The sequence below is a fragment of the Leopardus geoffroyi genome, chromosome D4 (assembly GCF_018350155.1).
Source record: "Leopardus geoffroyi isolate Oge1 chromosome D4, O.geoffroyi_Oge1_pat1.0, whole genome shotgun sequence".
Lineage (NCBI taxonomy): Eukaryota > Metazoa > Chordata > Mammalia > Carnivora > Felidae > Leopardus > Leopardus geoffroyi.
The window spans coordinates 26,411,782-26,435,091 of NC_059342.1; the positions used below are offsets into that span (position 1 = coordinate 26,411,782).

Genomic DNA, 23,310 nt, shown 5'->3' on the forward strand with positions numbered 1-23,310 from the left:
CACAGTCAGATGTTGACTTGGACTTCGGGGCACGTGAACGCTCCTCTGGGCTGGATGTCTGAGATGCTACAGCACATGGCTGGCAGCTGTGAATGGCTGATGGCTGGGAGTTCAGTGGGGCTATTGACTGGAACATCCACAGTGTGACTTTCCCAGTATAAAAATCTCAGGGTAGCTGGACTTCCTGTATGTGGCTTCCCACTGAGCGAGTGTCCCAAGAAAGCCAGCCTATTTGGATGTCAGGCAGCATCATTTCTGCCACATTTTGTTGTTCCCAAGAGAGCTGTATGGCCAGCCAGGATTCAAGGAGAGAGGAAATAGGTCCCACCATTTGATAGGAGATGGGAAAGTCTGCATTGTGGATGAGCAGGTGAAAGGAAAGATATCATTGCAACAATCTTTGAAATATATAACCTGTGCCTGAGACTCACATGGTCAGAGCTCTGGAGGCAGGTGACTTTATACTCCTGAGTCAAGCATGGACATTAAAATGACTGCTGGGGCAGGTGTCCTGGTATGAGAATCTAACAATCCATAGGGACACCCGGTACACCTTTCTGAGGTTCTCTGGCCTTCCTGGGAGTGCTGCCAGGGAGAAGAATGCCCCTGGCTACCACGGGTCTCTACTTCCCTTCTGACTTGGGAAATATTTCTCCCTTCCCTCAAGAGGACCCGGCATCGTCTCTTCGTGAGTTAAGACTTTGGGGAACAAACACCAGGTAAAAGGTTGTACTCAGGAAGCTTCTCTTCCTGCCCTGCAAACTTGAAACCTGACAACACCAAGGTCTGGTTTCTTGAGATGGAGAAGTGGGGAATAACAGAAAGAGCACGGTCCAGTACAGGCTCTTCAGAGGGAAAGGGGTTTCGAAGAATAAGGTGGCATCTGTCACTGGGAGATGTCCTAGGGCCCCAGTTGGTTCAAATTTTCTTCCAGATCAAGGGGGGAAGATGAAGCTACTGAACTCTATGAAGTATCCCTTGAAACTTTATGAAAAATGTAGGGGTACCACAATATGCTTTATCCTCCAGATGCCAAGGTATCAAAACGGAGGAGCAGCCTCTCCCCTCTTGCCCGGAGCACTGTGGCTCCCACGTCTAATGTCCCAGCCTCCACAACCTCACCTGAACATCCCAAGGGCTCCGAGGGAGGAGGGGACAGCAAATGCCCAGTTCAACGGGGAGGTTCTACTGGCATCTGGTGAGTAGAGGCCAGGGGTGCTGCTAAACATCCAACAGTACTCAGATCAGCCCTGAACAACACAGAAATTTTGCCCCGAAAGGTAAATAGCAACAACATTGGAAACGTGCCATAAATCAATCCTGAAACATCTTGGTGGGACTTCTATGTCTATGTTTATGCTACAGAAGCCTGTTCATGGTTTTCTAGAAGGAACATGATAACCACTGAGATGTGTTCTCAGTTACAGAATCCTAGGCATTCTTTCTTAATCCAACCCCAGCCAGACCATCATCTCTCCCCTGTTTGCTATGGCTGCAGCTTCCTCATCGCCCTCCTTCCTGAAATCCTAAAGTAGGTGTTAGCTATTTATTGTTTGTCTTAACTATTTGCCAACTAGTGCACACATGATGCCAAACTCTGTCAGATGTGAGTAGAAAGAAAGAAGCTGAAATATTATTGTCAGTTACCATCTAATTTCTCTCCAGTGCTCTTTCTGCCTAGATCAGGGAGCCCTTCTTGTCTCATTGGCTCTTCCATGGGTCCTGGACCCACCTGGTCCTCAAACTCAGCCTGCTTTATTTTAGGACACAGCCTTATTTTAGTTTAGTGCCCAACAATTTTAACACAAGGCAGATTGGTCCCAGTGTTACAACAGAGTAACACTCAAAGGGCAATGTAAGCATCGGTGGGAAAAGATGAAGGCCAACTGGGGTGCCCTTAGCCTGCTAAGGAATAAGAAATAACTGACTGGGAGAGGTGCATTAGCTATTTCATACTATTACACTTTGTTTTAGTGAATTATCTTTCTTAGAATACCAAATGGTCCCCTAATGGCCTGAAAGATTTGAAACACTTACAAAGCACTAACAGTTTTCTCTTCCCAGTCACTGGGAAGTCTGGACTTCAGACCTTAAGTTGGCCAACAGCCAGAACATACCAACTGAGAATGACAGATTTGCAAACTCTGTAGTAACCCAAACAGGTTAGCCTCCGAGGTCAAGATGTGGATTCTGTCAACATCATAAATTCGGACCTCTGGTGCACTCATAGCCAACTTATTGCACGTATATGGGGAATTTTCCCCAATGTGCCTCCTTGTTATATATTTTTTGTTTCCTTCATTTTTCTAGGTCCCTTTTCAGTTCTGTCAAGGTGATGCAGTCACTCTCAGAGAGATTACTGTCAAGAATTGTACATGGTACCCACTTGTAAAGAAGCGACGGCCAAAGAACCTGTCTGCGTAATATCGGGTAGTGGAGTAAGCTTTCTAAATATTAATCTGTGTCTCTAGTCCATTCTAAACTCAACAAATTCTTTCAATTATACCCTGAGGAATTCTTTCCTCCCTGTAACTAAACAGATGTGAGTCATCCACTGGGAAAATACAAACAATGGTTGAGAATAACATGAGAGACAGGAAGAGTCCACAATTAGCTTTCCACTCACAGATATTACAAAAACATCAAAGACGGATAAAGGAGACAGGAGGAGTAGGCAGAACATCAACAACAGGGAAAATAGAAATAAATACACTTGACTTCTTAAGGGAAATAATGTTCTAGAGCACAGTAAGGCACCAAGGGGAAGCATACTCAGCCTTGAATTGACCCTCTCATAGCTATCCACACAGGGCCACCCATCTGTCCCTACTGAGGGTCCAGTTGTAAATGAAGATTGTCCGAGCCTTAAGAAACCCAGCCCAGGTCTGTCCCTCTCCTGTCCTGTGAAGACAATTACCAGAATAGAGACCACAGGGGAGATGGTAACATGAGGGCGACACTTTCTACCTTACCAAGTCAGTGCCATAAGGAAGCAATCTGAAGACCAAGCTAAGACCAAGAGGGGACACACATGCTTTTCAACATTAACAAATCTGTGGAAGAGGGCACTTGCTGAATGCTAGCTTTTTCGGGGAAAGTCACAGCTCATTATTAACTTTTTTTCATTATTGTCTTCCCCCTCCTCTGTTATTCTCTGTGTCTCTTCCCTTCTCTCCCTTCCCTTCCCTTCTCTTTTCTCCCACTCTCTCTCTCTCTCTCTCTCACACACACACACATTCACACACACACACACACACACACACACACACACACAAACACACACACACTTCTGAGAATGTATAATCTTCCGTTTATCTTGACCTCTTTTCCTTCCACCCCATTTAACTTCTCAAATCTATCTGCCCTTAAGAGGATCAAGATTAAATATCAATATGCATAGGAGTGCATAGCCATTAAATTGTCTCTATACGATTATGGGTTCCCTTCATAAAAGATTCCTTGCTTTAAAATGTACTCCCCCCCCCTTTTTTTAGTTTCAACAGATAAAGTAACCTGAAAAATCATAACTTGTATTTAAATTTTCTCAACTAATTATTGGTGCCAAGTAGTACTTCAAAGGAGAACTTTTACTCCAGTCTGAACTTTACACTTAACATACCACAGGGATAACAAGGGAAAAAATTTTAAAGGGTTCAAACACATTTATGATATTTAAAAGGATCAGATTTAAAATCTGTAAGATCTAGAGGTGCCTGGGTGGCCCAGTCGGTTAAATGTCCAACTTTGGCTCAGGTCATGATCTCACAGTTTGTGAGTTTGAGCCTCACATCAAGCTCTGTGCTGACAGCTCGGAGCCTGGAGCCTGCTTTGGGGTCTGTGTCTCCTTCTGTCTCTGCCCCTCCCCTGCTCATGCTCATGCTCTGTCTCTCTCTCTCTCTCTCTCTCTCTCTCTCTTTCAAAAATAAATAAACATTTAAAAAATTTTAATCTATGAATACAAATGTTTATAGGCCAGACATCCCAGCTCTGTCACTCTTTAATTTTCTGAACATGTGGTCACTTCCCAAACCTCTCCAGGGTCCCACTTTTCCTCACCTTTAATATGAAGAGGTTAAATGACATGACACAGAATGTCTTTGCAGCAGACTTTCATCATTTGGGAGAAGGTTATTCCATTCCCTATTCTCTTTTATCCTTAATAATCTGTCTATGGAACTTCCCCTAGGTATCCTTCTGCTGCCCATTTTCATGCGAATTGCATTTTCCTGACCTTTTAGAAGAGTTGGTACCAGCAGACTGTCTGACTTCACAGAACTCCCTCTTCTGTTGTCCCCATGTTGTGTTATGATTTAACATTCCTTGTTTCCTGAGATGCCCTTGCCCCATTCCTCCCCCACTTTTGTCTGTGTCCTTTCTTTTCATCTCCCTTATCCCTCTCCTGCTAACCTTGTCCCACCCAGAGGTGTCTCCCTAGTGTGGGCCCAGTTCTAGAAGGAAGCCATGCTTGCTCAGGCCTAAGAGCTTATGGTAGCAGGGCTCCAGATGCCTGTGATGGAATAAGGGAGCTCAACCAGCTTCATTCACTTCCCAGGGAACACCCACTGGCCATGTGGGGATTCTCCTGTTCTCAGATCCATCACATACACCAATGTCTACCTTGGTTTCTCCCCTTTCTCGCACATGGAAGCCAACAGCACACAGTTCTTGTGGCTGTTGGTGGTTGGTCTTCACCCCCCTATAGTTTCAGGTGCCTGGGGATCCCTCGTCACTTAACTTGGTTGATGTTGCTCCTGGGCTTTTGGTTTGGCTCTCTCATCGTGCTCCTCCTTTTTGTGAATGACTGGAAAATTCCCCAAGACTATACTGATGCCTCCACCACCATCCCAGAGCTATCGTCACTGGGGGTTTTAATTTGCTCTTTTGAATCACAGACAGCATCTTCATATTGGCTGTTCCTTCAATTAGTTGTGCCTTCCGTGTCTTAAAAGCACAAATAAGTAAAATGAACAAATGAGGCAGCTATTGACTTTTCTAAGATAAATGAGCTCTGCTTTCCACAGCCCGGACAGCTCTGTGGTAGAATTGAGCTGCTCCTCAAATAAGGTAGGTAAGCTGGGCTTCAGCCTCCTGCCTTCAGCATGCACTTCCCTTTAGCACAGCGTAAGCAAGCACAGGAAGAAGATTCGTGTGACTCTCTCCTGAGAGAGGACCCACTTGGCGATGGGTCCTTACTGTCCCTTGCCAGACCACCTCCAACCACATGGCTCCTCAGTTCCCAGAATGCCCCCTGCCTGTGCACAGACTCCATCAAAGTTCTGGATGAGGAGCAAGACATTCCATAGCCACCTCCACTGCCTTGGCCCTCTTTTCTCCACCACATCACACATACGGCTTTCCTGAAGAATTGAATTACCAGGGGAATTACAAATCAGGGGCTGGTGGGAGGGATGATATGTGTCTTTCTGTATCCTAAGTAAGGCTTTTCCGTTGCTCTAAAAGAAAACGGTATCCAAGAAGTCAAAACGCACAAAGAGCCTTCATGGATTCTCCCAGCTCCTAATTGTGCTCTTCTGTACTTTTTGCAATATGCTTTCTTCTAATCCCTACTCTCATGTGAATTTCCACCACCTTTCTAGAAAACCTCCTGCCCTACCCATAGCAATCAGTCTTTGTAGTGATTTCCTCAATGCTCACAGAATATTTATGTTAGAATAAGTTCTGACATTTCCAGCAGAACAGAGATCAAATTTACCTCTGTCTTTGGTAGGTAGAGGTGCCCTAAACCCCATTCTCTTTGAGGTCTCTCCACCAGTTTGAGCAATAGTTTTGCTTCTCTCTTCTTTTCATTGCCCAAAAGGTAACTGTTAAGTCAGTCAAACAGACCAAAGCATGCATACACACACACACACACACACACACACACACACACACACACACACACCTTTTCCAAAAACAACATAATTCTCAGAGACAGTCAAGTTTAAAACCCAAAAGAACACACACATTGTTCTACCATGCCATGACATAACACCACTTCTGTCACAATGGGGTTTCCTCTTTACTTTGCTGTTCCCAGGATTTTGGGTTGGTCCCTCCTTCACCACTCAGCACTCCACACCCACATACTTTCAGACCTGCTGGTGCTGGAAACAACTTGTCACTGAAAGAGACACCTCACAAGGGTCATTTCCTTGGCTGACAAAAGATGCTACCAAAACTTTGAAATCACTGCCTTTAAGAATGCAATCATGGGGGGTTCTGGGGGGTTCAGTGGGTTAAGCATCTGGCTCTTGATTTCAGTTCACATCATGATTTCACAGTTCGTAAATTCAAGTCCTGTGTCTTGAGATTCTCTCCCTCTCTCTCTCTCTCTCTACCTCTCTCTTTCTGTCCTTCCCCCACCCCAATGCGCAGGCACACTCTCTCTCTCAAAATAAGTAAACTTCAAAAAAAAAAGAATGCAATCATGAGTAAGTTTGCAAATGGTAGTTACATCTCAGAGAGTATTCACAGAAGTCTATTCAGCCCATGTTAAAGCTCAGTGATGGAAATTATGTCACTAGCCCAAGGGCGGGTCTAGGAACAAGAGCCCATGTGATCAAAGAATAAAAAAAAAACATACAGAGGAAAGTTGATATAGAGTGTTCTATCCATTGCTCTGTAATAAATTATTCCAAAACTTACCACGTTAAAACCATAAACATTATTACTTCACAGCCTGTGGGGCACTGGGAGTGACCTAGCTGGAGGGTTCTGCTCTGGCTCACACTCACTTACTCACATGGCTGTTGACCTCAAAAGAAAAAAAAAATGCGATCAAGTTCTTGGGCAAGAGCCATCTTCCTCCCCAGTCTAGGAAAGAAGGGAAGAGTCAAAGTCACTTTCATTCTTCCATTTACATTCAGCAATATCATAGCATGCTGTAGTGCTTCTCATACTTGGTACTGAAGACACAAGCCACTTATAGATACAATACAAGCCTGTGCTGAAGAAACCTCTCCTAGTAGCCCAAGTTTTCCCCAACCAGCTGGATGCAAAGGATCTCTCAGAATCAACCTGCCCAGGAGCGGTTCAGATCTGCTGCTTCCTGGACTCAGTTTTGTCCTCTTCTCTCATGAAATCAATTTGGGAACCTGGCCTCTTCTTCCCATCACCAGATGCCCGGTGTCCTTCTCTATTTCACTCGTGCCTCTTCTTGCAATGAATTATCAAGATGATATTTTATCATATTATCAATATGATATATTTCATCATATTATTTATGATGATATATGATGATATTTATATCATCATGTATATTAAATTAAATATAATTATAAATATATTAAATATAAATATATATAAATAAATATATATATAAATTTAATATATAAATTTATAATATATAAATATATAAATTTAATATGTAAATTAAATATATATTAATATATTATCATATTATCAATATGATATGTTTCTCCTGAAAACCTACAGAATTCTCTTTCCCAAAGTGTCCTGTGCAAGAAGGTAGCAACAGCCACAGCACCTAGTGATACCCAACCAAAGAAGTTCTCTTTGAAAGAAGCTTTCTTTTAGGAATAGTATGAAACATTCAGAAAAGGTTTGTCTTTGGAATCAAAGAGATCTGAGTTTAAATCCCAGCTTTGCCAGTTACATGTTATATAACCTTGGACTTACCTCATTAAGCCTCTTTATAGAACATTGGAAAACAAGAATAATAATACATAACTCAGAAGATTGGGTCATAACTGACTTTATATCTGCAAAGAACTCCAATCTGTGTATACAGGAGTGGGACAGATATGAAACTGCCACACATTTGGTCGCAAGAAATTCAGTGATTTTCCCAAAATCAGTAAATCTGATGTCAAGTCCCCACTCGCAAGGGGTTGAGAAATTAAATCCTAGGTTCTGGCATAAGTAACATTTGGACTGAGCTAAACCCTCAATTGCCAACAGGAAGTTAATAAATAATGTCCAAAATTACTAAGAATTAGCCTAACTGCTATTTCTATAAAATACCATACTGTATGGAAATATGGGTATAAGTACCAGAAGAAATAGATGAAAAGGAGTTTCTTTAGGAAGAAAAATGACATAGTGATTAAGACAGAGAACAGTTTTTTATTGTTATAAAATATGTGCAGACATCCATCCTATAATAAAATTGACTATAGAAAAGACATCCATTTACTAGTTTCCATACACATAGAGTTTCCTTTATATCTATTATCTATACTCAGGGTCAAAAAATTCTACTGGTTTGGAATCCTTAAGTGTTTCTTTGTACAGAACATTTTGCATTTAGGCAAAACAAACTTACAGAAGCATGGAAGGCCATGACATAAAGATTGCCCAAGAGTTCCATGCACCAAAATATTTTCCTAAGCATTACCTGGACATTAGTCATTGTTCCTTTGTCCAAATTCTACCATGAATTCTGGATCATTAGACAAGTTGCTTCACCTCTGTGAGACTCAGATTTCTTATTTATAATGTTAGACCATTCGAACAGTTTTCTTCCAAAATCTGATATTATTTCTGTCTTTGCAATTGGCTATCAGAATGGAGACTGAAAGATTTCTGAAGCCAGTTTCATATTTAAAGCATTGAAAGCCAAGCAGAGAGGGTCTTTGTGTTTTCATCTTCCATTCCCATTTCTTAGATCCTTGTGATACGAAACAGTATGAGTTTCAGGGTCTGATGAAATCCTCTCTTGCCTCTCTCCTGGATTTCAAGAAAATAATCTAAAGACAGACACAACTGGGCACTGTGGGATCTGCAGACGGCTCATAAAACATAAACTGAGTCACTAACACAGAACAAGCAATGGACAGAAAGAAACAGCTTGAGGTTAGATGTCTGAGGATTTTCCAAGAAAAACCAAGAACTGCATCTTAGGGTGCATTTGATACTGATGTTTCTTTCTTGACAGCATATTGGGAAGCTTGAAAACCTTCAGTATTTACAACACCAGTAAATACTAAAATTCATTGTCTTAAATAATTCAGAGGAAAGAGAGCTTAGTTTTATTGTATGTTGAATTACACATTTTCAAAAGTTAGTTTCAAAAATTACTCTGCAGACAAGACTTACGGAAGTATGGTTTATTTTAGGGTCGGCTCAAATATTTTAAAACAATCATGAGATTATTGTAATTTTTTTAAATAAAGTATGTTTCTGTTTAAAATCCTGTAAACCTTGATTTCCAACCAGGTTTCCTTAGAAGACAAATATTTTTGTTGCTATCGTAAATCTCAAATGACTCTTCCTTTTTCAGATTTGCTCTGCACTCCCAGTTCTGGGGCCATAAAACCATCCACACAGACATGCAAAAGACCTATCTGGTCCTCCGGGGTGTGCCTTTTCTCACGAAGCATTGCTCAGAATTCTCCTCAAAGGCATATTCTCCAGCGATTCATACAACCTTACAGTAACTCAAGAAACTGTGCATCCATAGCTCCTTTTAAGAGGATATACCACAAATTTCCATCATTACAATTAAACTTACGTTTCCCCCCAAACCCTACTTTTCTCATGAGCCTCAACTTCACTCTTGTGTGCCTCTCACACAGTCTGTCTTTGCTCGGCAATAACATCTTACAAATTCTTTAATGGCTTTTTGTTTGCTTGTTTGTAAGGCATTTAGCACCACCATAGAAGTTTGTCCCCAAATCCTCTGCATTTCCATAGCATCCCGGCATTTCTTCTCTGTTGTATTTGTTCTGAGCAGGAAAAAAAAGAAAGAATTTTCTCTCCCAGTGCCTCAGTTACTGCAGTCAAATACCGGCACAAAGCCTTTTCCTTTGGGACATCGAAGGAAAATATTTTCCACTTGGGACCCCCAAGCTCCTTCATATTTCCAGTCTTTCTTTTCCAAGTTGGGAAATAGTAGACATTTACTTTAGTCAATTCAACAAACATTCCTTGACTGGCAGATATGTTCCCACCAATGTCCCAGGGGCTGGAGACATCACAGGAGCAGGGAAGGCCAAGTCCTTGTCCCCAAGGAAGCTAACACTCTAGGGAGAGACAAACAACAAAAAATAAAGGGTTGTGTAACGTTAGGTAGAGAACAGCTAGGGAGCAAAATAAAACACAATAAGGGCATACAAAGTGGCGGGTGCTACCTCAGATAGGATGATGGAAGAGCTCTGTGAGGAGATGGTATTTGAACAAAAGCCTGAATGAAACAAAAAGTTCAAATCAGGAAACGTGAGAACATAATATGGTATTTCGCACACGTGGTAAATATAGCTGGGCTGCAATTTTCCTTCTGGGCAAAGAGAAACTTACTAAAACTCTTCATTTCGTTTTCGCAGACTAGTGTTACGACTTCCCCCAGGTTTAACTAAATACTTCCATTACTCAAATGAACATTGAGTGCCTGTTGTCAGGGGGGTGGACACCCTGCACCCTTGTCCACTGGAGGAAGAATTAAGAAAGAGTCAAGTTAAAGGGAATGTTACAAGTCCTTGTAGGGAATAGTGTCTTGGTAATCTATCACTATATAACAAGACAACCGAAAACTTAATGAATTACAACAATTTAATATCTCTCACGATACTATGGCTTGAGGGACTCAGTGGGACACTTCTGCTCTATTTACTCAGGGTCTCTCACGTGGTTGCCGTCATGTGATGAGCGATTCTGGTGTCTTCTGAAGCTCGAGTGGGCTGGAGCTTCCAATCTGGTATCGTCCGTCTCGTGCCCGTTACCTAAAAGCTCCTCAGTGACGCCTCACTGTGGCGCCTGGCCCTCCGACTCCCTTTGCGTGGCTTCTGTCCCCAGCAGGACACTCAGACTTCTTGCATCCGGACTGGCTTCCAAGACCACAGAAGCAGAAGCTGCCTGGCCATCTAGCGCAGCTTAGGTAGTATCACTTCTCCCACATTCTATTGGTTAAAAGGGAGCCACAGCACCATTCCTGGTCACACTGGGAGGGGACTGCACAAAGGTGTTAAGTAGAGGCAGAGTTCACTGGGGGCCATCTTTGGAGACAGCTGCCACCTACAGCAATCTGATGTGACTTTGCCCAAGTGGTATGTTTAGTCAGTGGCTGAACCAGTATTCAAGCAACGTGTTTCTTCGTTCTGTTTTCCTTTTTCAACCTGATCTGGGCCAAAATTCTTTTTGAGCCCAAAGTAAATAATATGAAGTTCAATGACACAAAATGCCATGAATTCCCTATACCCCCAACTTGGTCTCCTCCTTTCTAAGCCAGAGCCTTCCTGCAACATGCTGTTTGTTTTGTTCAATTATGGTATATATGTATGCTATATCTCTAATTATAGTATATATATGGTATGGTATATATATGTAATATATATAATTATGGTGTGTGTGTGTGTGTGTGTGTGTATTCATGTCCAGAAGCACTTAACAGTGTTTGCAGCTCAGAGATAAGTTCCAGACACCATCACCAGTATTTCAAAGAGCTACTATTCAAATACATTAGCCAAAACGTAAAAGATAAGGCAAAGAGAAGTCATGTCTTTTCAATGTCATACTAGGGCATGCCTTAATAAGCCTGCCAAAAGATTATTCAATTATCTAGGAGAACATGCCTGTGTTTGACTTTGCCGTCCATGAATTCTATCCTCTGATAGAGATTTCTGTCCAGGAGAAACACTAATGATTTCTGCCTAGCACATAAAATAACCCAGAATTTTTGGTTTTATTTGCCCTGTAGGGCATTAATGCATATCCAACCTAGCAATTTATTCTAACATTTTTTTAAATGTTTGTAAATAAATACTCAGTTCCTCAAATCCTCTGTGAGCCAGCTTTACCATCTTACTGGCTTCCTCATTAATGAGTTGAAGAAATCTTTGACACCAGCTCCTTTTACATTTCTATGAGAGTTAGGTTTTCACCTTTCTGAAAATTATACTTTGACACTACAAAGGTTCCAATGGAACTTCCTGGGGGCAAGAGACGGAGGGCAGCAGTGGCTGACACAGGCTGTGGGCCATCATTCTTGTCTACGAAGAGTTGGTTGACTATCTTATTTGGCAGTAAAATTTTGCCAGAATTATTCATGGGAGCTTCACTTCACACTGCTTAAGGCTCTTATTCTGAGATTCAGGCAGCTCAGGAAGGAAAACGCTGAGCGCTTAAATTCCAACTGGATTTTTACTACCTGGAAGAAAAACACCAAGATGAGCAAAAGGAAAGAGCAACCAGCAGAACTTTCTGGAGAAAGGCCACCATTTCTACTAATTCAATACTGGAATCTTTGGCTTTTGATTGAAGAAATTAGCAAGCCCTATGTACCCATAGCATAGCACGTGTGAGAATTACTACAGGAAAATCTCACCTAGCCCCAGGGCATGCTTTTCTATGGCTCCACTCAATGGCTATTTTGAGTTCTCAAGAAGTGTAGAGGAATCTGGCACTCTGTCCCCACCACATTATTGGGGGTCGGGGGGGTGGGTTCCTCACAAGCACATATATTTAGCAAAATCTCATGCCATAAAAGTGGGAGTATAAGACATGTGGTGTATTGTATTTTCCTTCACCTGAGATTTATTTCTATTTTGAGTCCCCGTTGTGTTGACTAGTGGTAACACAATCTGATTCAACACAGAGCCAGTTCTGTCCCTACCCCTATGGGTGCAGGTACAGTTTAACAGGATGTTGAGAATGCTGGGGCACTGTGTGTGGCTGGTAGGCAACATGGCCTGTCTCCTCTGGCACCTGTTGGGCTGTGGGTAGCTGCTGTCACTATACCCTTCACTTCCGGCTTCTGATCTACCCCAGGGCTGACTACCAGCTGAATCCTGGGGACTTGGATCTCCCAGAAGATATGGTTCTGTTCTCACATCTTTCCAGGGATTCTGAAGCTAGCTGCTCCTGACCCATTCTGTCTAGATGTCCCACATAGCTATTTCTACTCTACGGCTCTTAAACCACTAAGAGTAGTTTAAGAAAAATTATCCACAACTTGAAAATAAGATGAAAACATGGTTTAGTGCTCTTTAAAATTAATTGTGGAGTATCATCGAACAAGCCCTCTTATAAGGTCATCTGATCCTCTATCTAGGATAGTGTTTCTCAACTCTTTTTCATTATCCTTTCCCCAAGAAAAAAAAGTACTTACATTCCAGTTTAATTTTAATTAATTAATATAGGATAATTAATTTAATTAATAATGAACTGGTTGACTAATTGGTATAATTTACCCTTAATAAGAGAAAATAAATAATCAAGAAGAACATTGAACTTTGGAGGGCACGTACACTTGTAATACCGAAGATTTTTTTTTGACCACCAAGAATGAATTTTCATTCCAAGGTGCAATACCACCTCTCAGTTGAGAATTCATCATCAAAAGAGAAGCAACTTTGACTTACTACTTACTATTAATGAAGGTCCTGAGTCTTACAGGAAATTGGTAAGTTGCACATTATCTTTGTCGAATAAAGTTTAAATTATTTAAATTATTTCCATTCAATAGAACAGATAATCCCAAAACTTAGGATAGTGTTGCCCTATAAGAATGCATTATTCACCGACAGGTCAGTTTCTTATACTCTCCTTGAAACTAACTTTACCATCCAACTGGTTCCTTTATTAATGAATTAAATTCATTTTTGTCACATGCTCACTATATATTTCTACTAGAGTTATGTTTTTAACTTGGAGAAAATTATATGTTGATATTTGCCATTTTAAGAAATTGTAACCTAGGGGCCCCTAGGTGGCTCCCTCAGTTAAGTGTCTGACTTTGGCTCAGGTCATGATCTTATGGTTCGTACGTTCTAGCCCCACGTTGGGCTCTGTATTGGCAGCTCAGAGCCTGGAACCTGCTTCGGATTCTGTGTCTCCCTCTCTTTCTGCCCCTCCCCTACTCATGCTCTGTCTCTGTCTCTCTCTCAAAAATAAATAAACATTAAAATAGTTTTTTAAAAAAAGAAATTGTAAACTATCTACAAAGAAGATCGCATAGGTCCTCTCCGTTATCAGATCCCTACCGTTCCCAACTCATCAGGAACCAGCCAGGGTGGGGGCAGAACATGGGGCATCTAACTTTCATTATCCTTTCTCTGACATTTCTCCATCCCTATCTTTGATAATCTTTATTTTCTATTAGAAGTTTGGGGATAGAGAGTAAGTGAATTTCACTGGAAAGAAAAAATTTTTCTAAGGGTCATTCAGGGTTTAGATTTCATGGCTCCAACACCCAGGTCTTAAGAATCAGATCAAGTTTTTGAACCTCAAAAACCAAGAAATTAACTATTTTGTTTTCTCCTTCTGCTTGTAACAAACTGTACCCATGGTAAGATGCTTTGAGGTCTAGTTGGAAGAAGAAAGGGTTGGAGGGTAAAAAGATACCACCAAGGAGGAAGCAACTCAATAAATATAAAGATGTATTATAGGTAAATAAATAAAATAAGATAAGGCTATTTTTCTACCATTAACAATATTAATAAATGTTTTATCTTTATAGGTTAAATCAGGCTACCCACTGTTTAACTCTGAAAGTCATGGCTGCTGACTTGCTGGAGGTCATTTACAGTTTTTAAAGAGACTCCAGACAGAAGACTTAACAGAGTTGTGGATCTTAGGAGACCCAGGACTGTTGCTATCTGGTGCAGGAAGTCAGAGCATCAGTTCCTTTGGTAATGCTCTCTTTTTCTAATCTATGTTATCCAAATGAGAGCACTGGAAGTAGAGAAGATACTCTCTCCAACCTTGTTCAGTTGTGTCTGAGTGTATCCCCCCGCCAAAATAAGTGGGTAATAGGAAAGATTGTTTGTCAAATTATTTCTCCTCTTTCCTTTGCCACTGAGAAAACAAACCCTAGGGAGCCAGTCTGTGACATCCTCAAAGGTTATCCTGGCTGAACACAACACCTCTTCCTTTACTTTCTGCCTTTTTCCTCTCACCACTTCCCTAACACACACGCAGCCATGGCCATCCTTTCCACAACGACATGCCCCCATAAAATTATCAGGGGGTTCTGTACCTCAGTGAGACTCCCATTCAACGCATTACCTTTCCCAGGGTTCTAAATCCTGCCTTTAACTGTGCAGGCTTTGGTAACCAGTGCAGAGTATTTCAACCCTCAGCGAATGGGGTAAGGATGTCAATGTGGGAGCTGACAGAAGAACAAAGCTGACTCTACGATCTCCACAATAATATTGTCAGCCGGCAGTAATAAGGACAAGTGACTCCAGTCCCCCAAGGGATATGCTAATGTGTGCCAAGTTGATATTCTTGGCCGGCACTTTCACCTCTCACTTGGGGTTCTAATAGAAATCCAAGTTCTAGCAATTCCTCTTGCACTGCGAAGGGAAAACATTAACAATATGGAGGGAGCACTGAGCGTTTTCGGTACGTGTGTGTTAGTGAGCCACTCTAGTGCTGTGTGCTGCCATCTCTGTCCCCCTGCCATGGGCAGAAGGGAAACCATGAAGATACAAAAATGCAGCACAGTTAAGAATATCAAAATTAAACGCAAAGTATAGAAAGACAAGTACCCAAGTTGAAAAGTGTTTTTAAAATAAAAGACTGGCTTCTGCTTCCAGCCATAACAGAAATATAGGTATTAGATTTATCCTCATGAGGAAACAATGTGGAGCGAATGATTTTGGACTCAAGACACCAGACATCTTGGAAGAGGTGAATGCACGAGGTCAATTTCACATTCTCCTTAGCTTTCAATTTGGTGCCACTTTTCAGATTTTTCTTTTTTTAATTTTTTTTTTCAACGTTTATTTATTTTTGGGACAGAGAGAGACAGAGCATGAACGGGGGAGGGGCAGAGAGAGAGGGAAACACAGAATCGGAAACAGGCTCCAGGCTCTGAGCCATCAGCCCAGAGCCTGACGCGGGGCTCAAACTCACGGACCGCGAGATCGTGACCTGGCTGAAGTCGGATGCTTAACCGACTGCGCCACCCAGGCGCCCCTAGATTTATTTATTTATTTATTTATTTTTAATGTTCATTGATTCTTGAGAGAGACAGAGTGTGAGCGGGGGAGGGGCAGAGAAGGAGACACAGAATCCGAAGCAGGCTCCAGGCTCCCAGCCGTCATCACAGAGCCTGAAGCAGGACTCGAACTCAGGAATTGCGAGATCATGACCTGAGCCGAAGTCAGACGGGTAACGGACTGAGCCACCCAGGCGCCCCTTGGTGTCACTTTTTGAATGAATCATAGCACAGAGAAATAAAGACCAAATAAAGAGAAGAGTCATGATGCACAGAAAACAAAATTTCATGGCTGCTTTAGGGTAGCTGGGATTTGTGAGGCAGGGTGAAAGCTAAAACTAGAAAAGAAATAAGTGGAGAATATTTTTTCAAGCTTGGGGTAGGGAAAGAAATTTCAGGATACATACATGTCTTAATTATAGGAAAAACTGATAAACTGGATTCATCAAAATTAAGATACTTTGCTCTTCAAAAGACACCAAGGAAATTATCAGACAAACAATAGTTTGGAAGAAAAAAATATATATATCTCTACACATATACATATATATGTATATATCTCTGTGTGTATATATATATTCATATATGACAAAGGACTTATATATATATATATATATATAATAAAGAACTCTTATAACTCAATAACAAGAAAGCCCAATTTTTTTTTTGAGTGGGCAAAAGACAGATACTTCAAAAGGAAAATCCACAAATGGTTAATAGATACAGAAAAAAATGTTCAACATCATAAGCCCTCAGGTAAATGAGGAAAGGAAATCCATAATGAGATACCACTACATACCTACCAGAATTGTTAAAATTAAAAACAGCACTGCCAAATAAGGATGTTGAGTAGTTGAAACTTTCATACATTCTGTTGGGAAGCCACATTGCACACCCACTTTAGAAATGTGTAAGTGATTTTTTAAAGTCGCATATAACATGGGGTGCCTAGGTGGATCTGTCAGTTAAGTGTCCGACTTTGGTTCAGGTCATGATCTCACAGGTCTGTGGGTTCAAGCCCCTCATTGGGCTTTGTGCTTACAGTGCAGAGCCTGGAGCCTGCTTCAGATTCTGTGTCTCCCTTGCTCTCTGCCCCTCCCCCACTCACACTCTGTCTCTCTTTCTCTCTCTCTTTCACAAAAATAAACATTCAAAAAAAATAAGTAAAAAATAAAGTTGCATATAACATCTACTTTTAAGACCCAGCATTTCCACTGGGTATACTGAAAAGAATTGTATACATATGACCACCAAAGATATGTATAAGAATTTTCATAGTAGTTTTCTTCAACTGGAAACAATGCAAATACTCAGTAACGGGAGTATAGATAAATAAATTGTAGTTTATCATAACAATGGAATTTTGTTCAACAATAAAAGAATGAACTCTTGATAGATGCTACTACATGGCTGAATCTCAAAAGCATTATGCTAAGCAAAACAATCTGGACATAGAAGAGTTCTCACTGTATACTTCCAATTATTAAAAGTTCTTAAAGAGGCAAAACTAATCAAAGGTGGTAAAAATCAGAGCAATGGGTGCCTGGTACAAGGTGCGGGGATTGACAGGGAAGGATACAAAGGAACTTTGGGGTGATATCCCAGAAGTTGACACGGTTGTGAGTTACACAGGTATATATATTTGTCAAACTCATGACACAGTGTGCTTAAGATCTGTGTATTTTGTTGTAGGTAAATTATACCACCTTGATTTAAAAAAAAGGAAAGCAGAGGGATGCCTGGGTGGTCCAGTTAGTTGAGCATCTGACTCTTGGTTTTGGCTCAGGTCATGATCTCACAGTTCGTGAGTTTGAGCCCTGTGTCGGGCTCTACGTTGGCAGTGTAGAGCCTGCTTGGTGTTCTCTCTCTTTCCCTCTCTCTCTTCCCCTCCCCTGCTCACTCTCTCTCTCTCAAAAATAAATAAACCTAAAAAAAAAAAAAAAAGGAAAAGAGAAAAAAACCCTCAGGCACAATAAACAAAAGAACAATTCACAATATGGGAATTGCAAGTTGAGAAAGAGTATGACCCCAGTGAGGGAAGTAAAACTTTATTTTGCAAATCAGAAGGTTTTCTTTATTTGTTTTCACCAAATTGATTGAAGACCAATCAATTGGAGGCTGACAGTCAAAAATGTTTTTGATGAGAGATCATTGTGTATTGTTATCATAAAACCCAGAGGATTTCAAAAAACTGGATGGACACAAGACTTCTTCTACGCATATGTACTTATTTATGTTCTAATACTTCTCAGCATTTTATTTCTATAAAAATAAAAAAAATAGGAAAATACGAAGGGAAGAGAGAAGTCTAGGGTAAAGGATTTGATGGCGCACAGCAATGAGTTAACTTCTTTCTCTGTGAACCACAGACTACGCTTTCTCATCCCATCCTTTCATCTGTTCTTGAGGTCTTTGAAGTCAGAAATGCAGAAACCAAGTCCTCAACAATGTGGTTGTTTGTAGCTACCATTTCTTTGGCATACACACAGCATCCTCTCTCTTTTCTAGTGGTGGTAAATTAATAGTCTTCATTGCTTGGCTAACCATGTTGCTAGAAAATGAGTCCAGTATGTTAGAGAAAAGGAATGAACACAACTGTGTTAAAACAACAAAGCATAAATGCCTCATTTTTCCTAGGGAGTAGAAACATGTTAAGCCCAGATTTTATTTATTTTTCCAAGTGGCATCTGAGAAACTGTTTGTCATGCCAAATCCTAATGCGGCAAAGATTCGAAGGGATTTTTGTCACTTATCACTTAAAACCCAACCAAGGTGGCCAGTTCTTAACATCGGAGATAGCCTCTTATACCGCACCTTCTCTTAGTGGTCAAGAGACACCCGTTTCTATTTTTTTTAAGTTTCTGTCATATTAGGAAATTTTTTTAAACTCCAGAATAGGTCACAAAACTGTAGAATATTTTTAATGGTGGCACTTAGCGAATTAACACTATTAATACTATTAACACTGATAATTTGCTGTTAAAAAATCACCAAAAAATATAATTATGAAAGTTCCAACATAATTATAGCATTTATGAAAATATCTTCCATGATGCACTTCTGGCCATGTGCTTTGATAAATGAAGTACATGTTTAAGATTTCAAAGCCAGAGGGTGGCTTACATGTTTGGAGTTAACATCAAAAGTACCTATGTGAGACCGAGCTGTGAACTGAGACAGACTCTACATATTTCACGAGATTAACTCAACCTAGATCACAGATCTAAATGCCAAATGCAAAACTGTAAAACTTCTAGTACAAAAGATGGAAAAAAAAGTATATATGACCTTGGATCTGATGCTGAATTTTTACATGCAGCACCAAAAGCACAATTCGTAGAGAAAAAAAAAAAAGAGTAGATTTTGCTAAAATTAAAAACTGTTACTCCAGGAAAGACATGGTTTAAAGAATGAAAGCATAAGCCACAGACTGTAAGAAAATATTTGCAAACATGTCACTGATAAGAACTCATATCCAAAATAATCAAAGAACTTTGCAAACTCAACATCAAGAAAACAAACAGTGCAGCTAAAATGGGCAAAAGATCTGAATAGGCATTTCATGAAATAAGACATACAGGTGGCCAATAAAGCATATGAAGAGATGCTCAACATCATTTGTAATCAGAAAATTACAACCTCAAGCAACGAGATACTACTATACACATATTAAAATGACCAAAATCCAAAAAGCTTATAATATCAATTGCTGACAAAGATGCAGAGCAACAGGAACTCTCACTCACTGCTGTTGGGAATGCAAAATGGTACAGCTGCTTTGGAAGACAGTCTGGCAGTTTCTTTCAAAGATAAACATAATTTAAACATAAAATTCAGCCATCACATTGCTAGGTATTTACTCAACTGACTTGAAGACTCAGATCCACACGAAAGCCACCATGTAAATGTTTATAGGAGCATTATTCGTACTTTCCCCAAACTGGAGACAACCAACACGTCCTTCAATAAGGAATGGATAAACAAACTGGCACATTCATACAATGAACTACTATTCAATCAAAAGCAATAAGATATTGAGCCATGCAAAGACATAGATGAATCTTAAATGCACATTGATAAGTGAAAGGAGACAGTCTGAAAATACTACATATTGTACGATTCCATTTCTAGGTCATTCTGGAAAAGACAAAACTGGTGAGCCAGTAACCAGATCCATGACTGCCAGGTTTCCTGGAGGGGAAGGGGAAAAGAGTTGCTGAATTGGTAAAATACAAGGATATTTTAGGGTAGGGAAACTATTCCATAGGCTACTGGAGCAAGAGATACATGACACTAGACATTTGTTTAAGCCCATAGAACTTTACAGTATAAAGTGGGAACCTTAATATATAAACATGTAAACAAATCATTTAGGGGATCGAAGGATATGAGGATGGAACACAGAACATGACAAAATAACTGAATTAAAAATGTATGAAACAACTTCACTAAAAGGGGTGGGGAGAAAAGGTGCTGACCTAAGTCACTTTGGAAACTAGTGGGGTCTGTAAGATGAAGGGCAGAAGGAACTTCACGTGAGTGCTGTGCTTTAGCAAAGCTGTTTCCCATGAGGGTCTGAGTTAATCCTGAAAGTACTGTGCATGCACGCTGGAATCGAACAATGAAGTAAATGATTGGCAGATGGGGGGAGCCAGATTTCTCACTGTTGGAGTGGGGATGTTACAGACAGACAAGATTAGAGGGATCCATGTGGCAATCTACCAGAGCTAGAGACAGAAGTATGAGCTCCTGTTTGGTTTAATATAGAAACAAATATTGACATATAGGAACGTTCGTAGACGAGGGTACATACGCACATATATTGCCTTGTTCTGTGGCTCAGAGGCCCCAGAAACAACAAGAAGCACACAGTAGCAATGAGCACCCTTCCTCTTGCCCTGCCCCCACCACTTACCCTAGACACTTCATCCTGAAGACTCACAACAGACTAAGTACCCACTTCTCTGACCTCTAAGTACTCCGTGCAACTCATTTTCTCCATTCCCATGTCCTGAGATGATCAGATAATAATTTTGGGGTTTTTTTCCAGCCACTCAACACTAAGCTCTCCACCGGCTGGGAACTATGTCTTACCACCTTGCATCATCAGTCGTTAATATTGTATTCATGGGAGGAAGTGTTGCACTCAGTTCCAAAGCTCTATGTACCTTCCAAGTTTCTCAGTCTCAATCTGAGCAGGTAGCAAAGCCTCTCCTCTCCAGACCCAGGTGGGTTTGCTTTTCTTCTTTTGAATTTGCGGAAATCAGAAGAAACAATGCCAACAAACTGCCACTTAAATACAAAAAAAAAAAGGGTTATTGCCTTTAACCATAAAAATATCTGTTCCAATGAGAGTACTATGCCTCAGCAAAGCTGGGTCCCAACATCTAGTGGCTTTGGCAGGTTCTGTGTCCAAGCTCCTGCTGCTTCCTTTTTGTTTGTTTGCTTTTAGAGTGTATTTATTTTGAGAAAGGGTGTGCGTGCACGTGCACACACACAAGTTGGGGAAGAGTAAAGAGAGGGAGAGAGAGAATCCCAAGCAGGCTCCACGCTCAGCACAGAGCCCAACACGGGGCTCAATCTCATGACCGCAAGATCACAACCTGAGCCGATATCAACAGTGGCACCCTTAACCAATTGAGCCACCCAGGGTCCCCTGCTGCTTCTCGATCTAATTGTACAATCATTGAAAGCCCAGGACCCATCCCATCGAGCACAATCAAGAGAGGATCTCAGAATGGAGTGCTAAAATGGGAAAGGGAGTTCACAGACCGGTCCTGACTTTCATGACCACAACCATTTCTTTTGAGTGAGTAGTTTCTGTGGTTTCAGAAGGACCAGAAGGCTGCCGTTCCAAAAACTGGACTCTCATTTATTAATCTGCATGAGTCCATGACAAATTGTTCCTCTGATTCTTAGAAATTAAGAGGGGAATGGAAGTTAGAAAATTAACTTTTATTAACCCAAAACATAGAAGAATCCAGATGAACAATACTTCTCTGCTCTTTTCTTTTGCCAAAACACCATCCCTACAACTCTGGGCTGAAAATATCAGACATTTTCCTGTAGATAGCAGTTGGTGGGCTAGCATCCAAGGCTACAAGTGTGAACTGAACATATATGTGTACCAAGCATTCAAAACCACCCTCAGAGACCACGATGAACATGGGCGGGACCGAATATAAATATCTTTTCAATAAATGACTAGATAAATGAATTAATTTTATTGACTAATAGTTTTATAAGGGGGAGCTTGGCCAAGACAGGAATGAAGGATGCATTTTAGGGCAGAATGGGAAATAACATGGGAGCGAAAAAAGCAGTATTAAGTGACTTAAGAGTGGCTTGATATTAAGTAGATGCAGTGAATTTGGGCAGGAAAATTATAAAATATATTATATTCTTCCAAAAGAGTTACGAGGGTTTAAGTACAAAAGTGGTCCAGAAATCACAGAACGATTTAGCTACTGGGAGAAGTATATGAACAAATCAAACTTTGGAACAGTGTTATGAAATTTTATGGAGAGCCAAAAGGGTTTCAACAGAAGAAATCCCTTCTTTTGTGGATCAAACAAACGTCATCACTCTTGCCTTCCATAAACTCCACCCACGATATTTGTGTTTGTTCTGTTTTGGGGTCCAGGCAACAGTATTTTTCATAAGTGGTCTCAGTTCATTCTTATTTGCAATCAGGGTGGAGATGCTGTTACATACAAACTGCAGATACAAAAGGCAATAGGTCTTTCCCAGGAGCACAGCACAGTGAGACAGAGCACAGTCAGATCTTTTCCTGACCCATTTTATTTTCAGTCTTTTACTTAAAGGTTAATAGCTTGATATTTATGTGATCACTATGCAGGCAATTGGTTACTGGGCTGCTATTTTCACTCTTGCCTGGTGCCTCACAAGTATTAGGGATGGTCTAGAACCCCAATCACATGCTACAGGAAACTGCACACCTCTCTGCACCTCACTGGGTCTGTTTGCCTTGAAAGCATTTCAGAAGCAAGGAGAGAGAGATCTGGGGTTGGGTGAGGACACAGAATGCCAGGTGATTTGAACCCAGTTCTGGCTTTCTCGATCCTCACCCAAAGCCGTTTCTGAGACTGCTTCCTCCAGCCTCTTGGAACGATAAACTCCTGGAAAGCCCCAACATCATCAATGACTTGCAGAGAGGGAAACAGGTTCATGGAGAGGAAGGGTCTTGACTCATCCAGGGACAACAGACAACTTGAGCTAGCCCACACTCCCCTGCCCCCTGGCCATCCTTCTCTAGGATGAGCTAGGAACTTGGGCTCCCCAAATAGTCCTCTCCATCCCCCTTGGTCAGGTTGAGGGGTGCCATTTTTCTGAGCCATAGTATTCTGGTCTGTGAAGACACTCAAGGATGAATTGTTCCTAGGTTGAGTTTT

General features: G+C 41.0%; 1 long non-coding RNA gene across 1 annotated transcript in view; it reads right to left on the reverse strand.

Annotated features, from left to right (window-relative positions):
* Window positions 1-9,053: 9,053 nt before the first annotated feature.
* The window catches only part of LOC123592600, a 35,522-nt gene continuing 21,265 nt past the window's right edge, over window positions 9,054-23,310 (reverse strand). The window contains exons 3-4 of the long non-coding RNA XR_006709863.1: window positions 10,571-12,103; window positions 9,054-9,686 (exon numbers count right to left, since the gene is read on the reverse strand). This is a non-coding gene — a long non-coding RNA (uncharacterized LOC123592600). The remainder of the gene's footprint in view (window positions 9,687-10,570; window positions 12,104-23,310) is intronic.